The following is a 17,197-nucleotide window of genomic DNA, read 5'->3' as shown; positions in this document are numbered from 1 at the left end:
TTACAAGTTCAAAAAAAATATATATTTGAACTTGATGAAGTGGATGAATTAAAAAGTATTTTATTAACGATTGAAAATTTGAACAAGATATAGGAAGAGTGTGAAGTAATAGAAGGAATTGTCAAATGTTGTTAATACAATTCTAATGGAACACAAATAGTTCTTTCATATTCATTTTATTTATAGTATTTACAATGAGATTATTTCTGGATTAATATAGTTCATCTTTTAAGCATAACAACTCTTTAGCTACACAGCCATTGCAACAACAACTTATATCAAAGACAACAATCAATCAATAATGGTACTGTTGCCAACACCAACTTACAATGTACAGAATTATCATGACATCCCCCTTTTTACGTTATACAATTATACAACATAATCATTTAAATAAGATGGTGACTTACGAACACGATTACTTTTTCTTTGCACATTACTATTTGATATATGACAATTCTGTGAGATTTGAGAATTTGAAGAACTGTTTAAATCAGCTTGGGAATTGCTAATTATATCATCATTAGGATCTATTTCAATTTTAAACTTTGTATTTGACTGTCTTATGTGTTTTCTGTTACGCCTGAAAACTCTACCAGAACTATTTCTAACATAATATGAACGAGGATAGAATTTATCCTTTGAAATTACTTCAGCAGGTTCCCAAGTCTTGTTTTTGAAATTTAGTATTCTAACATTTTCCTTTGGCTGAAGCTCTGATAGTGTATGAGCAGTTTTGTCGTAATGAGATTTTTGAATCTTTTGCCTTACAATTAACTTTTCTTTAATGTTACTAAACAATTTAGCATTTAACAGTCTGTTAGATATTGGTAGTTTAGTTTTTAATCTGCGATTAAACATCATTTGAGCAGGAGAAAGATCAAGGCCTGAAATTGGGGTATTTCTATACTCCATTAATCCTACAAAATAATCTTTCCTATCTTCCCTTGCCTTTCTCATAATGCATTTTACAATTCCTACCCCTCTCTCAACCATTCCATTACTTGGGGAAAAGTGGGGACTAATAAATGAATAGTTAAAATCCCAATCATTTGCAAATTTCTTGTAAACATAACTATTAAATGGAACATTATCTGAGATAACAGTATTGGGAACACCAAACCTAGAAAAAATAGATTTAAGTTTAATAATTACCTCATCTGCTGATTTATTTACAATTTCACTAACTTCAATCCATTTTGAATAATAGTCCATTACAATCAGATAACTTAGATTACCAAAATCCATTATGTCTACTCCCACTTTTTCAAAAGGTCTATTTGGAACTGTGTGGGGCATTAAGGGCTCTTTACCATTAGCTCTTTTAAATTTTTCACAAATTTCACACTGTGATACTAATTTCTCTATATCAGAATTTATCCCAGGCCAATACATTATATCCCTAGCTCTTTTCTTGCACTTTTCTATCCCAAAATGAGCTTCATGAATTAATTGCAACATATCTTTTCGTAAATTTACAGGAACAATTACTTTTTCATTAATAAATAATATACCATCATTAATATGAAGATCATGTTTAACTTTGTAATATGTCTTTGCACTGTTATCTACATTTTTGTAAGAGTTGGGCCAGCCCTCTTTGATATATCTCTGAACTATTTGCAATTCTGAATCTAATGCAGTTTCATTTTTAAATTGTGCAATTCTCTTTTCACTCATAGGTAGATATTTAGAAATAGTATGAACAATGTTTAACATTTCGGGATCATCACTAATGGTTTCATTTTCAAGAAATGCACGTGAAAGTGTGTCAGCTAAAAACATTTGCTTACCTGGTACATAGTTTATTTCATAATTATATTTTAACAATTTTAATACCATTCTTTGCATTCTAGAGGATATTTTATGCATAGGTTTTTTTACAATTGCCAATAAAGGCTTATGATCACTTTGTATAATGACTTTACGTCCATATACAAAATTGTGATACTTCTCAAATGAAAAAACTATTGCCAACAACTCTTTTTCAATTTGTGCATAGTTCTTTTCACTAGTTGTTAAGCTGCGGGAGACAAATGACACAGGTTGACCATTTTGGATTAAACATGAACCCAGGCCATCTTTTGAACTATCACACTGTATCACTATTTTTTCATTTGCGCTAAAAACCTTTAAAACCGGAGCCTTAGTTAACAATTCCTTAATGTTATTAAATGATTCTTCTTGAGTTCCTCCCCAAATAAATTCTACATTTTCATGAATGACTTCTCTCAATGGGGCAGTTACTTTAGAAACATTCGGTATAAATTTTGATAGAAAATTTATCATGCCTAACAACCTTCGAACTTCAGTTTTTGATTTAGGCGTTGGCATGTTAGTAATTGCCTTAATATGACTAGGATCAGCTTTTACACCCAATTCAGAAATTATTTGGCCTACATACTTTACTTCGGGTACTCTATACTGCAATTTATCAGGATTGAATTTTATATTTAGAGACCTAGCTCTTTCTAGAACTTTAGACATAATTATGTCATGTGTGGCCTCATCAGATCCCGCGACAATTATGTCATCAAAATAAACCTCGACACCTTCGATATCTCCAAACAACTTTTGGTTTCTTTTCTGAAATATTTCAGGGGCAGAGGATATTCCAAAAGGCATTTTATTGAATTTATACCTCCCAAATGGTGTATTGAACGTACAAATTTCAGAACTAGCTTCGTCAAGTGGAACATGCCAGAATCCGTCTTTCAAATCTACAACAGAAAATATCTTTTTACCTTCTAATCTACTGATTATATCATCAGCAGAAGGAATTTGATAATGCTCCCTCTTTATAACCTTATTTAAATCCCTTGGATCTAAGCACAATCTTAAACTCCCATTAGGTTTTTCAACTATTACAAGACTTTGAACCCAATCTGTTGGTTTGTTTACTTTTGACACAATCCCTTCTTTTTCTAACTTTTCAAGTGTGTCTCTTAGTATAGGCTGCAATGCCTGAGGAACACGCCTTGGAGGGTGAATTACTGGTATTGCATTTTCTTTTAATGTTATGTGATAAGGTTCATCAGGAAATTCACCTGTACCAGTAAATATATCTTTGTAACGATTGATCAGCTCATTTTTATTTATGTTTATACATTTTACAGAATCAATTCTTTCAATTAATTTTAACCTAGAGCATGCATTTAATCCTAATATTGGTTTAGACTTAACATCAACAATGTAGAATTGTAAAGGAACATTTTTAAGTTTGTCAGTTGAGCAATTAATAACAATCGTACCTTCTGGCTTCAATTTAAAATTACCATATGCTGTTAATGACAAATTAGTTTCACTAAGTTTTGGTTTAACATTAACACTATTTAAAACATACATAGGTAAAATATTAACTTCTGCACCCGTATCAAGTTTAAAATCAACATTAAAATACTTATTGTTTACATACAATGTTATACTTTTCAACCATGTCTCACTTACCTTTTCTGTGTTTTTACCCACAGAATTAGCATAAATTTTTAGTTCATTAAGTTCACTAATGTGTTTTACATGAACAACAGGGTCTTTTGAACATATTTGTACACTTAGATTCTTTTCTGGAGGTACTGTAATCACAGAATCAACGAATACACTTAATTCGTCTTCAGGAACCTTCATTTCATGCACATACTTTGAATTCTGGTGGCACCTAGCTGCAAAATGATTCTTCGTTTTACACTTGGCACAAATCTTTCCATAGGCTGGACACTCACGAGGTTTGTGTTTTCTTCCGCACTTCTTGCAATCATACTCTTGTCCAGACTGTTTCAACTGATTATGCTTGCGATGTTTCTTTACACTATTAACAGACACTGTGCTTTCGTCTTTCATGTTTCGGAGTTGTTCTCTACTACTCTCAGCTGCACGAACGATTTCAATCGCTTTTTCTAGTCCCAGACCAGATTCTCGAAGCAGGCGTTCTTTCAAACCACTGTCCCTAATTCCTAGGACGATGCGGTCACGAATTAATCCATTTTCTTGATCGGCAAATTCACAGGTTGAAGCTAAAGTTTTAAGTTGAGTCACGTAGCATTCTATGGTTTGTCCCTCTTGCTGGACGCACGAAAAAAATTTATAACGTTCATAAACGACATTCTGCCGTGGTGAACAATAATCCTCAAACTTCTTTAGGACATCTGGATACCTTTCTTTGCTTTCAGGAGACTCAAATTTGAAAGTGTTGAATATTTCAAGTCCTTCACTTCCCAGTAAATTCAGCAGGATTGCGATTTTTATTTTATCTGCGCGTTCATCTTTTTCTGTGGCAAGCAGATAATTTTCCAGCTCCTGTTTCCATTTTCTCCATTTCTCTTTAACATTTCCACTGGAGAACTTCAAAGGAGCAGGTGGTCGGAACGCATCCATGGCAAATCGAAAAAACGTGGATTAGACTGGATGGAAATCTGATTTCATCAATTTCCTTTCTGACACCATGTCAAATGTTGTTAATACAATTCTAATGGAACACAAATAGTTCTTTCATATTCATTTTATTTATAGTATTTACAATGAGATTATTTCTGGATTAATATAGTTCATCTTTTAAGCATAACAACTCTTTAGCTACACAGCCATTGCAACAACAACTGATATCAAAGACAACAATCAATCAATAATGGTACTGTTGCCAACACCAACTTACAATGTACAGAATTATCATGACAGGAATTGGTAAATAACTTACACTTGTCGGTTTAACTGAACATTTCAGTATAATTGACAATATTCTAACATTACTTTAGCTAAAACAATTACGAATATAAGCCTATATTAACATCTCCAGTCGAATTTAATCAACATTTCCATCTGATTCCATAAAAGTCACATGTAATAAACGAACGGTTTTCATAACGACTCGTTTATAACAATCCTCATTATTTGAATAAATCTGCAAGAATTAATGAGAAGATGCATTTTCAAAAGTAAAGGAGAACAAAATGAAAAAAATATCTACTTTCGCTACCAATTATGTAAAGTTTCATTAGCTTTTAATTCAAGTACTTATATGTTACAATTTTGTCCCCTTTCCTTTCGTATGAAAGAAATGCAAAAATAGATTTAAACTGGCAATTAAAATTCGCACTTCAAGAATTTTATTTCTGGATTCTGCAAGCGGTTTTTAATTAGAATTAAAAAGAACCAAAAGTAACATCACAGCTTTTTTTTTCCTTAGCATTTTTATGAATCCTTAATTTTGTTACTAATTAAATTTCTTTTAATGTTATTAAAAATTAGAGTGTAAGATAAATAATAAGCTAAAAAGAGAAAGTTCTTGTTTATTATATCCCTTTCAGTTTTTGGATGAGTACGAAATTAAATTAGAAATAGTTAAGTTATATTAAAGCAGGTATTAAGTCTGGAAAAAACAAAAAAGTTTAAAAATGACATTCCCAGAAAACTGAGAAAAAAATTCGAAAGTTTTTGTAAAGGAAAACCTACCTTACAATTTATATATTTTCATAAAGAAAAAAAAACAAACGGACATAAAAATTATGAACATTTTAAAGCGGTTTTTAACAAAAGAATAAATTATTTTTGAACAAAAACAAATTAATTAAAAATTATAAAAAGACAAATGCAATGAAATATATATCTGTTTCAGCTCAGACGATTAGATCCGCAAAAATTGGTGCCTTCGGATTTTTTGTTTTCTCTGTGTAATTAATTATCTTAAACTAAAGGTCCTACGCAGCTTCTGCTCAGTTAAAAAAAGTATTTTTTAATTACTCCAAAACTTGATATGGAAGTTCCACTGTCTTCTAGATTGTGTTCAGCGAGGCTACAAAGCTGAACTTTAAAAGTTTTCAAACTAATTTGTTAATAATATTTCAGAATATTTTTGGAACATTCCAAATTTATTTTTATTATAATTTCAATAACATTATTTGACTTTTTAAGATAACATTAAAATTCCACTGAGAAATTTTAAACTTAAAAATATGATATAAGTACTTAGAATGTTTCTAAAAATGAGAGTATTTTAAAAGAATTGTATAAACATATTATTAAAGTTGCCGATAACTGGAGAGTTTCATTAAAAAAAAATTAAAAGTCAATACACATTTGTTTAAAGCTTCAAATAACTGTCGAAACAATGCTTTTTAATGCATTATAAATTAAACATGTATAACTTGTATAGAAACAATTAAAAGATTTAAAATTATAAAAATTAATCAAATATGTTATCATTTTTATAGTTTAATAAAGTTAAACATTCGAAACCGAATAAGAAATCTTCCTTTTTCTCCATTTATAAACATAATGTAAAAAAAATTTTTTTTTCAAATGTGAGACTAAAATTTCATAACGCAGTTAAATTAATTAATGTTAACTAAATTAATAAAAATATTTAGAATAAAAATATTTCCTATAAAGAAGTTTATTAGCAGCTCTGACATATTTCAGTTTAAACATTTTTTTCTTCAATTCAAAGATTTAAAATGAAGAAAATGTAAGTTAAGAAAAAATTAAAATGTAATTTAAAATGTAAGTTATGTAATGTAATATAAAAGTAAGTAATGTAAAATGTAATTTAAGAAAAAAAAATTTTCTTAAGGACTTTAATAATGAAATTTTTTTTTTTTCAAATGTAAGACTAAAATTTCATAACGCAATTAATTAATATTTACTAAATTAATTGTATAATAAAAATATTTCTTTTACCACCATATAAAGAAGTTTATTAACAGCTCTGACATACTTCAATTTAAAAAATATTTTCTTGCATTCAAAGATATTAAAATTTAATGCTTTTAAGAAGAAAAAACTTTTTTTTCACGGTTTCGATTTGCGAATTTTTTAACGTAATATCACACTTTATTAAGTAATTGAGCCTTTCTTTTAAAATGAATTCAATCCCCTTCTTTGACAAAAGTGTTATTTGAATTAAAGCTTGTTAAATTAAAAAAAAAGAAAAGAAAGAAAAGTAGTCTGTATAGAATTTCCACAGGAAATGAAGAAATTTCCTTCAATAGCGGCATTAGTTCCGAATCTATTTCAACATTTAAAAAGGGGATGATATAATAGTTGAAGGATACTTCAAAAGGAACTATTTGATGAAGGCGATGTTTCCTTTGAAGAAAGATTTTTAGAACGTAAAGTAAATAAAAAAAAATGATTAAATTTCTCAACAGCGTGAAAAATTGAATTCAAAATAATTAGTTTATTAATAAAGCAACGCGAGTAATCCTTTGTGATATAATTAAAATTGAATAAAAAACGATTTGAAATCACAAATAATGAAATTTATTAAAAAGAAAAAACACGTTTTGGTGACACCTTTATCAGTAAGAAGAAAGGCAAGAAAAGAAAAACAGATATGACGTCACACTAAATGAGATAAACATACAGAAAAAGAATGACAATATTTAAAGTGACATCAAAAGTTAAAAAGAATTGATGATTTCCGAATATTTGAAAAACATGGTAGAGTAGTAAGATCATTAAATGATCATTGTTTTTCATGACATGAAAACTCTCCCAGAAATACAGGCCAATAATGATACAAGATGGGATCCAAGGCCGGATTAGCCATTAAGCACACTAAGCACGTGCTTAGGGCACCAGAGGATAAGGGGGCACCACAAAGTCTAACTAAATGTTCGCAGTACATAATTTTTTTTGTGAAACATTGATAATAAATTTATTATTTTGAGCTTCCATTTTAAGAGTAGATAACAACCATTTTTAAGTACGAAATTTCACATAATAAAAAAAAAAAAAAAAACTAAAGATGTTTTGTATCAAAAATTTTCGGTCTTCTAATGAAATTAGGAAGTAAATTTCTATGCGATAAAAGCTCTATTTATTTATCCATTACAATGATTCCATAACATACTGCTACGATTCATGTTTACAGAATATTTTTCGCAGTTGTAGCAAGTTAATACTCCGGCAATTTGATATTTTTATGAAAAAAAATTTGATTTACAAAATTTTGATGCAATCGTTTGATGATGTAAAAAATGTGATTTTTGATGTGAAAAAAAAATTTATGTTGTGCATGTTTTTGTTTATACTACATAAAATATTTGTTTATACTATATTTGTAATTATATTCTCATTGCAACTGGAAAAGAAGTCATCAAATTACGTAAAGGTTGTGTTGCAAAAATTTATTTCAAAAATTTACGTCAAAGAATTTTTTTTTATTCACTGAATTAAGAAAAAGGAGTTGTGTTTAAGTATCATTTTTCGAAATTTCTTTGTGGAGGAGAGGTTATATTTGCGAAAAATATGATCACACACATCGCATCACTTATGATTTTTTTTATCTATATATATCGAATACCGAAATTAGATTTTAAGATTTAAAATATATACTACGTAATATGAATGCAAGCAGCTAGTTTTTGAATATGGAAAGAATTATAGGTTCCTTAGTCCTTAGAGTCTTGTATAAATACAAATGTTATAAAAGTTGAGCACAATGTGTAAATTCTCAATGTGAACCGGATGTTCGTTGACGGTGAAAAATACGTTAAGAAGAGTACCCATTAAAACTAATTTAATTTTGAAATCAAATGTAAGAAATAAGTAGCAATAAAATCAAATTTTCAATCATTGAATTTTGCTTAGTGCAAGTAAACTATATTTTGTGCATCTTGTAACGAAATTTGTAAAAATTATAATTAAGAAATAAGAAAAGTACTGAAAATTTCAAATTAAAAATAAATAGCAAATTTAAGAAAGATATTCTTATTAATTGAATTTTAAAATATGTTTAATGACTAATAAGGAAAATCCCTAATGATAATGATTATATATATATATATATATATGCAATATATGTGTGTAATTTGATCAACTTTTATTATGAGGATAATCTGAACATGTAAATATTATGAATATAATAATATTATTTCTGTCACTAAAAAAAAATTTAATAGTTGTGCTTAATTTTTACTTGCAGCTCGTGTGTAAATCAGATTGAAATAAATAAATAATTAGTTAAGGTATTTCCATTATCCATTTAACTTTTTCTTAAAATAAAAATTGGTCATTATGCATAAACGAGTGGGAAAAATATTGTTGCTCCCTGTTATTTTATTATAAGTAACAGACTTATAGGAAACGTGGTTCAATTTAACCTGATCTTGTTTTCTGCCTATAACAAACAATCCCGACGTAAAACAACAAAAGCTGTATATTGCCAGCATTCGATTCCATGAATTCGAAGGTTCCTGAAAAGGACCACCGTGATTGTCACCCACATATGTGTTAGAATACAAACCTAAATTTTCTGAGAAGAAACACTTTAAAGACAAGACAAGTGTAACCAATTGATTTACTACAGACAGGGAACATCCTTTCATCTCAGATATCTTTAAGCATCCTATAGGGGACTCATTCCCCCTTCTTTTTTTTCGAAAGAAAAAAGGGTGCATATCTCAGAAAATTCAAATTGTCCTCCTTTCGCGGGGGGGGGGGAGATACAAATAAATGGTGACTTATAAGATTGAAGAAAGTGGGAGGTCTAGGAAAAGAAAAGTTTCTTGATTGACATAATTTTTAACCAATAACATTGTTTATGCTACTATCAGTAATTAATATCTCGTATTTACACACCCCTGTGTATACGTGAATGCACAGAATGTGAGTGCACTGAATCCTACATGAATGCACAGAAAAAGTTTATTCTACTAAAACATTATTCTAAATTATTGCTTTTGAAAGCATGCTGTAATAGTGTAAAGCTGATGTTGCTTCAGGTAGTAGCTAAACCCTTCAAATAATTTTATCAATAATTATTATTTATCGATCAATATTGATTGTGTCTAAATCAATATAAGTGAAGAGTTTAATTTTCCTAAAGAATTATTATATTTTAATAATAAAAAATTAATTAAACTTAAATGTAAAAATAAAATTACAATTATTAAAAATTATATAATTTTTTTTTTCTTTTTTTTTACATTTTAAGCATTCTATTACACAATAATACTCAAAAGTAATAAAAACAAATTTCAAGTTTTTGTTAAAAATACAATGTGACGCATTTTTTAAGAGGGGATGATGCCGTATTATAAGTTTCAAGAAGTAATTAAATTTTTTAAATGATTGATCCTATCGAAATAAATTTCATTCTATGACGTTATAATTAAAATAGTTATTCGATTTAAAATAAAAATTTTAGGTAACAATACACACATTTTACTTCGATTTATTTTACGAATTTGTCTTTAAATGTTGTAAAGAATATGTAAAATATTTAATACATAAAATTTTTGTAGGCAAAATAGATTTTAGTAGGTTTAAGATAAATGTTGGTTTAATAAAATTACATACAATACTTCTGCTTATGTTTCTAAGGATTATATTTTTCCAAACCTAAAATTATTTTCTATAAAACTAATGTGGTATTATGTACGCGTATGCTTACAGGAATAAAAATTGTCGTAACACAAAAAAAGTGAATAAATTTAAAAAAATGATGGTTTGTTATTTTCTACTGATTATTATTTAAGTTTAGTTTTTATATTATATTCATTGTTGCCATATTTATGTTTTTGTTTTGTATTATAAAAACACGAATGTTCCGAATTTGTAAATGAAAATCTGATCATTGAATTTATAATTATTTAAAGTATTTTGTTTATGCATTTATTTGCTTATTGAGGACAAAGTTTTTATTCACTGTAACAGCTTTTTCAGACCAAAGTTATTGCTATCACTTATGCAGTAGTTTTAAGTGATTTCTATCATTTTTTCTGAAAGGTCATTTTTTTACTAGTCAAATTAAGATTTAATTGATAGTTATTTATTGCTCTTAAGCTCTTCTGTACCTTTGACTTTGACAGGTAAACTAACTACGAGAATGTCCAAAATATTAAACAAAATAGTAATAATTCTATTAGATAATTAGTTCTGTTTTCCACAGATGCAATCTAGAGTGAGTTGTTATTATGAAATAAGTTCATTTCTGATTTTTAATTCAAATTTTATGGGATCATTTAAGATAATTGTTGCATTTATAAAATTACTCATCACTATTTTTTCCCTTCATTTCTCTTCCTATCATTATTAATATATTAGGTTTAATAAGGAAAAAGGAATAATGAAAAGCATTATTATTTGTAAAAGTTATGTGTTATTATATACAGTGCATAAAATAAAAAAAGTAAAAAACCTGAATAACTCTTGATTTAATGATCGGATTTTAACTTACTAGATCTCAATCTAAATGGTTTGAGAGCCAAACTTAAAATATGCTAATTAGTTGGTGCAAAAGATATTTTTTTAAGTTATGAAATCGGGCAAACGTGCTTCCTCTACCTACATATGTATATGTTGTTGAATTTGGATATTTGTCTCTCAAAATATGGATGGTATTCACAACATGGAAATTAAGATCCCAAAAGTTTTTTTAGGTTGAAAGTTTGGGCTCCTTTATTTAATTGCAGTTTTCATGCATTTCGCCATGTCTCGAGAACTTTTGAAACGAATTGAAAAATTTTTGCACTTAATAATAAAATTCATTAACCAAAAACAAATTATTACATAATTTTAAATAATATTAATTTAAATAATATTAATTTAAATAGTAAAATACAAAATCTGTCGAAAAGTTCTTGAGAAATTAAATGTTAAATATACAGTTTTTTTAAAATTGAAAGGTTCAAGTTTATTTAATTGATTTAGTACAAATTAAATTTTTTATTTTGTCATTTAAAATGACATTTGTTAAATTTTCAATTTAAAGTTCTTTCGATTATTCTCTTAATAAATAAAATAATATAAAATGATTAATACTTCTTACAAATTATTTTTGACAAGGAACTATTTTTAGGTAAATGAATTTTATTATTGTGTGCTAAAATTTTTTAGTTCGTTTGAAAAATTCTCGAGATATGGTCTTTTGTTTCGAGAGTCAAGAATTCGAATCAATTGACGAAAAAAAAAGGTATGCTTTTTCTAGAAAAAGTACGCGTCTGTTTTTCTAATTTAAAATATTTTGAGACTTAGTAAATAAAAGTTCAAACTTTCGATCATAAGTTATTCAAAGTGTTTGCTTTTTTGCACATACACACAAACATAAGTTATTTTTTTAATAATAATTGAAAAGTTTTCAATTGATTATATTATTTAAAAAAAAAAAAATTTGATTCAATTTGAATAAATAATTTTTTTTTACAAAAAAAATTTAATTTTATATTTTGAATTAAAACGTGATTTAGTACTAGATATATTTTTTATTGTTAGAGAAGGGAGGGCACCAAAATATTTTCATTGCTTAGGGCCTCAAGAGGTCTTAATCCGGCCCCGATGGGATCAAATCGATTGAAATATTTGTGACGGAGAAGATCATTAATATTGTATTGTTATTGGGTATAATATAGCCTACGTCACAGGTTGTGTTGTTCCTACTAAATTTAACCCATGAACGGCATTTTCTGCGAGCCTAACTTCAGGCCACAAATAAACAAACGAAGTGTTCGATCGATTAAATAGCTGCTCGCCAGATTTTACTGCATTATAAAGAAAAGTTATTGAAACTAAATACAACTAAATAAACAACAACAACTAAAACAAATAACAACAACTACTAATAACAATAACTAAATAAACAACAACTAAATTCCATTCGTTTAGCATTGCGTCATATGTTGTTCCTACTAAATCGAAGTAGTTGTGTTTTTTTCATATTATACCCAATTTTGTGTTCTAAAAGCCAAGTTTGTGTTTATTTGAACTACAGAGAGCAGTGTAGAGTGAAATTACAACGTAGTATTTTCAATTGGCTTCACGTACAAAAATTAATATTCGCCTGCAAACAATGATTGTGGAATACCTAGAAAACAATCCAGATTAAAATAAAAAAAGCCTTACCGGCATATCTGGCGTAATTACCACTATAAATATTAAATACCAAATCACTATTATATAAGACATGTTAACTTGCATCCATCTTAAAGTACCATAAGATAGTTGAAGGATAACACATGCATATTTCAAACAATATAGGAAATTCTAATAGCTAACTTTGGTAATTCCTTTTTTTAGCTAAGATTCTATTGTTTTTTGTACATTTTTTTTTTTATGTAGCTTTTGTTATTAATTTCCACAATCCGATACTATTCATTTCCACTAAAATTTCGCCTATGAGTAACACCATTTAAAAAAAAAATTAATTTCCAATCTAAATTAACTTCGAAATTTTGTTGTCGGGATATTGGAATACCCAAAATCTTTTAAGCCGATAGATCTTTCTCTTAATAGTGTTTCGATCACTCTCTTCAGCAATAGCTGGCTGTATGACGGAAAACAGCGCCATTTTGTTCACTGAAATAAACAAACTCTTATCGGAATCTAGATTTCGCTTATTCTTAAACCTGCCGGAATGGGATTCGTAATAATTTCGCATCGGAATTTAGTTCCGAGCGGAATCAAGAGCTCGTAATACGACTTAACTGACATTCACGGATTTATGACGTCACGAGAGCTTCATTTCGATCGGAATTAGATTCCGTGAAGCTGGTAATAGGGCCCCAGAATGCCAGATCCACTCATTTGGTGGATGTTACTTTTAGACAGGCAGTGTGTATAAGAAAGACGTAAATTGTTTAGAACTTCTCAAGAACTATTTCGCAAACCATGTGTTAGTGGTAAAGAGGTACTTAACCTTTTGCTGGCATAACAGGTGGACCACAATGGAGGGCTTCATCATACTAAGCGCCGTAGGCAAAGGGTTAAAAGATAGCTGTCGAAGTAAGTCACCACTTAGACGGCCTAATCTATTATACAATTATCACAAACTATAAGGCTATTATCACACACTATGGGACACACAATTGAATTTTAACAGTTAAATTTTAGCTTCGAACAAAAATATAACTGCAAATCTCAATTCTGTTTTCCGTATTAATTTTAGAACAAAAAATCATAAATATTTTAATAAGTTTGAAACAAACTATATCCGTGTTTCGTATTAAATAAAAAATGATGTTAAAGAGTCACTATCATTTTTTAATGGTTATGTGACGGTGAATAACCGAAATAGGTGGTTGTTCACTTCCGTCGGCGAATGTTGACAATCACATTGTCCCTTTGGTAAATGTCCGAAACATATACTAGGTCTAGTTAAGCGCCACTGCCCGGTATGCCCTACATCAGGGATGGCGAACCAGTGGCACGCGTGCCACTTATGGCACGCGACACAATATTTTGGGCACGCCACTGATCACAAAGTTTACTATGAAGCATATTAACAATTCAATTAAAATTCACAAAAAAGAGAACAATTAATGCCAAAAAAAGCAATTAATAGCCATAAAAAAAGCAAGCGAACAATAAATAACTAGCAAACAAAATTAACAGTTCTGCTTAAACTAACATCTTATAACCCTAATATAAGTTATTTGTCATCTAATCTGCAACAACAGAAGTCACACTGATGTTACTTTAAGTTGAATTACGCGTATAACTGAGACATTGCAAAAGTTGAGAATTGCATTTTTTCGTAGTAAATAAAGAGTTTTGAGTTGATAGTATTTAGTATTATTATTTACCCAATAATCACGAAGTTGAAACTATATGTCGGCACGTCTATGACTTCACTAAAATATATTTTAGAAAAAATGGCACGTTGGTGCATGAAGGTTCGCCACCCCTGACATATTGAATAAAAAGATAGCATGTAAAATAATTACCTTTTAATCGTAGCACGTGTTTGTTGCCTGAGACAGACATGTTTTAAATTCTTCTACTTCGTCTTCTCTTTCAATTGCCGTTCTAAATACGATTTCTGATTCTGTCGATTTTTTTCGTCGATAATTGCACCAACAATTTTGCAAGAACATCCGATTTATATAAACAAGTAGTCGCCATTGCACATTAAATGATAACAATTTTATCCCTTGTTTACAAACGCACCGCAAAAGCGATTTGGCGACAAAACAGGTTTGACGTAAAAGTTTTCGCCAAGAATGACAAAACCGTGAGCATTTCCGTGAGTGCAACCCGGTTCACCTCATTGGAAGGCAAACGCTCTATCCCCTGAGCCATCCAGGCTCAGTAGCTGCAATTTGGGTAATGGTTCCCATAGTTTGGTTAGGAAAGTCATCCAAAATTTGGACCACATAATGTTAATTTTACTTGTTGCATATTTCGCCATATCTAGAAAAGTTTTTAAGCGAATCGAAAATATTTTGCACAGGACTATAAAATCTGTTTATCCAAAGATAATTCCTTGCAAAAAACAACTTTTAGTAAGTATTTATTTATTATTATTTTATTTAATTGCCGAAAAATTTTGCATTGTAAGGTACAGAGTTTTTACATCATTTTAAAGCATGTAGTTTTATATGGCAAAATACGAAATTTGAACAAATTGGTTGAATAATTCCAGAGAAATCTAATTTAAAAAAAAGTTGTATAGGTAGTAAAATCTACTGTTAGGTTAGATATGTGACCTAAAGATAGTGAAACTCAATTTGAGAGTGATACAGGGTATCTGCTACATATTAGATTTTTAAATCCATGACTAATTCCAAGAATTTTTCACGACTTAACAAAGTTACTATTTTCTTCGACAAAAAAAGAAACACAACAAATTTAAAAATGCATTATAATAACATTAATTTAAATTATAAGTATAACGAAAACTGTTATACTCTGCATTTTCATATTTATAGATTTTAAATTTAAAAAGCAGAGTAAAGTGAGAGTTGAAGCAATAAAATCACTGAAAAAAATACAAAAGCAAAGAATTTTTTTCTGCAGAATTAAAGATACTTTTCTTGTTCATCCGAAAGGAAAGAAATACTAATGATTTTTCTGTTCTCATTTCGGAATTTTTTAAAAAAAATGCCAATGATTGGCTTGCTTCAGCTAGAATTTTAAATTGATAAAATAAATAAATTTCTGAAATTAGAGTAGTTTCAAAGATAATTCGCTCAAGAAATGATGTTCTTTCTTTCAATTTTTTGAAAGAACACCATAATTTTTAAAGAGCATGACAAAATCATTTTATATTCTAATAAAATATGACTGTGTGTGAGTGGAGTTTTTGACACAAATTCAAATATTCAGAACAACCAAACCTCATGAAATAGGAGGGGGAGTAATACCATTTTAAAAATTAAGATTTTTTGACGACCTAACGATTTTTCTATAACTTTCCATTATTTTTTTTTAAAAAAAAGCTCAAATCATGACACATTTTGTGCAATACCGAGAACCATGACTTTCTAGTTGCGTGGATACCCTGGTGATAGCTCAATTGATGATGGGTAAATATCTGATAGTGACGCACCACTTAGAAAATATTTAAATCCCAAGTTATTTTATTGAATCCTGAACACTTCCAAAAAATGAGCTTTGGCACAAAACCATGGAATTCAACTGTAAAATCCAGAAATGTTTTAGGAAATAAATGGGTACATAGATTAGTAACAAAAGGTATTAGACAAATTACTTTTAATACATTTTTACCTGTTGTAAGATAATTTGCAGTTAAATTAATTGTAACTAAAGGTTGGATTTGTCATCATTAAAGACATAAAATGTGCTTATTTATATGCAAATCTAAAATAAGAAATTTATCTCCAACTGTCTACATAATAAAACTTCAAACAGGTAGGGAATGGTATTCTGAATAAAACAATAGTTTGATTAAATTAGGATTTGAAAATCTATCAAATTGTAATTGTATATAAATGAAATATTTTAGTGTATGTGAATGATTTAGCAATTTTTGCTTCAAATAAATCATTTATGGAAGAAGCAACAAGTTTGATAAAATCAAAATTAGAGGTAAAAGATAAGGGACAACTATCTAAATGTTTTGGTGCTGAATCTGAGCCTAAGAATGAAAATTAAATTGTGCATCAAAAAGGGTTATATTAAACAAATGAAAAAGATATTTAGTGTTATGCCAAATGGCCAATATTCTGTACCAATAAATCCTGGTGTTACAGAGCATGAAATTATTTTTGCAAATATTCCACAAAGAAACTTGTTTGTTATTCTTTTTCTTCTCAATCTAGACATGATACAATGTAGGTCAGGAATTTTTTATCCCAATTCTGTAATAATCCATCAACTTTTGTCAAGTGTTTCACTATATCCAAAGAACCTCTGATTATGTTACGGATTTATCTACTTGTGTAAGTTTCAATTAGGCAGCTGGTAAAATTGATTGTGAATGGTAATAAATTGTATATGTAGAAGTGGTTACATTGTACTTACAGGT

At 28.8% G+C, this 17,197-nt stretch overlaps 1 protein-coding gene across 2 annotated transcripts in view; it reads right to left on the bottom strand.

Moving 5' to 3' along the window:
• The window catches only part of LOC122272702 (uncharacterized), a 37,485-nt gene extending 21,111 nt beyond the window's left edge, over nucleotides 1-16,374 (bottom strand). For both annotated transcript variants that reach the window (XM_087156121.1, XM_087156123.1), the window contains exon 1: nucleotides 14,655-16,374. The gene's annotated coding sequence lies outside the window, so the exon portion shown is untranslated. The remainder of the gene's footprint in view (nucleotides 1-14,654) is intronic.
• Between the last annotated feature and the right edge of the window lie 823 nt (nucleotides 16,375-17,197).

This window comes from Parasteatoda tepidariorum, chromosome 12 (assembly GCF_982258835.1).
Source record: "Parasteatoda tepidariorum strain Cologne lab strain chromosome 12, Ptep-v5.0, whole genome shotgun sequence".
NCBI classification, from domain to species: domain Eukaryota; kingdom Metazoa; phylum Arthropoda; class Arachnida; order Araneae; family Theridiidae; genus Parasteatoda; species Parasteatoda tepidariorum.
This window is presented reverse-complemented; position numbering and strand designations above follow the sequence as displayed.